The sequence below is a fragment of the Priapulus caudatus genome, unplaced genomic scaffold (assembly GCF_000485595.1).
Source record: "Priapulus caudatus unplaced genomic scaffold, Priapulus_caudatus-5.0.1 Scaffold7005, whole genome shotgun sequence".
In the NCBI taxonomy this organism is placed as follows: Eukaryota; Metazoa; Priapulida; class Priapulimorpha; order Priapulimorphida; family Priapulidae; genus Priapulus; species Priapulus caudatus.
This window is the reverse complement of record NW_014584066.1, coordinates 4,630-5,300: the sequence shown is the minus strand read 5'-3', so window position 1 is coordinate 5,300 and position 671 is coordinate 4,630. Positions and strand designations below refer to the sequence as shown.

General features: G+C 43.1%; 1 long non-coding RNA gene across 1 annotated transcript in view; it reads left to right on the top strand.

The window, feature by feature from the left end:
- The first annotated feature begins 141 nt into the window (after positions 1-141).
- LOC106820109 overlaps positions 142-671 on the top strand; it is a 791-nt gene continuing 261 nt past the window's right edge. Inside the window, exons 1-2 of the long non-coding RNA XR_001395558.1 lie at positions 142-269; positions 443-575. This is a non-coding gene — a long non-coding RNA (uncharacterized LOC106820109). The remainder of the gene's footprint in view (positions 270-442; positions 576-671) is intronic.

Below are 671 nucleotides of genomic sequence, written 5' to 3'. Positions count from 1 at the left end.
ATCAGTCGGGTGTGTGATGTCATCGCTCGGGTGTGTGATGTCATCGCTCGGGTGTGTTAGGGTAGCAGACTACTCTCAGCAGGTAGTTGCAGACACTGCCAGCATGGGTGACAGAAGTAGAGATTTGTATTTAATTGTCATTTGTAATTTTGACATGCTTTTATAATTTTCCAGAATTTGTCAGAAATACCACTGTTGCCTGGGTTAGAGGATGATGCAAGCTTAAGCCAAGAAATCAACACCAAGGTTTTAAGCTACAAAGCATTTCGGTAAATTACTGTGTAGACATGCATGAATTCTTATAGGAGGCACATGTACTCACATCTGTCCTGTTTACGCAGTGGTTTCATACGTGTATGTTGCGTTATTAATGGTACATATATCTCACCTGTTTATTTCCATTCTCGCTGGTATTTCACACCTGTATTTTGTATTCTTGCAGGTGTTTTTATATTGCTCAGTCTTATGCTGCATTGAAGAAGTGGAAGGAAGCTATGGCATTGTATGAACGCACGCTCACTCACACGGCACAGGCACTGGACGGCTACAAGACTATGAATACCACCGATAACCAGGTAACCTTACCACTCACCCTTCCTCCTATGTCATTCTCTCTCTCTCTCTCTCTCTCTCTCTCTCTCTCTCTCTCTCTCTCTCTCTCTCTCTCTCTC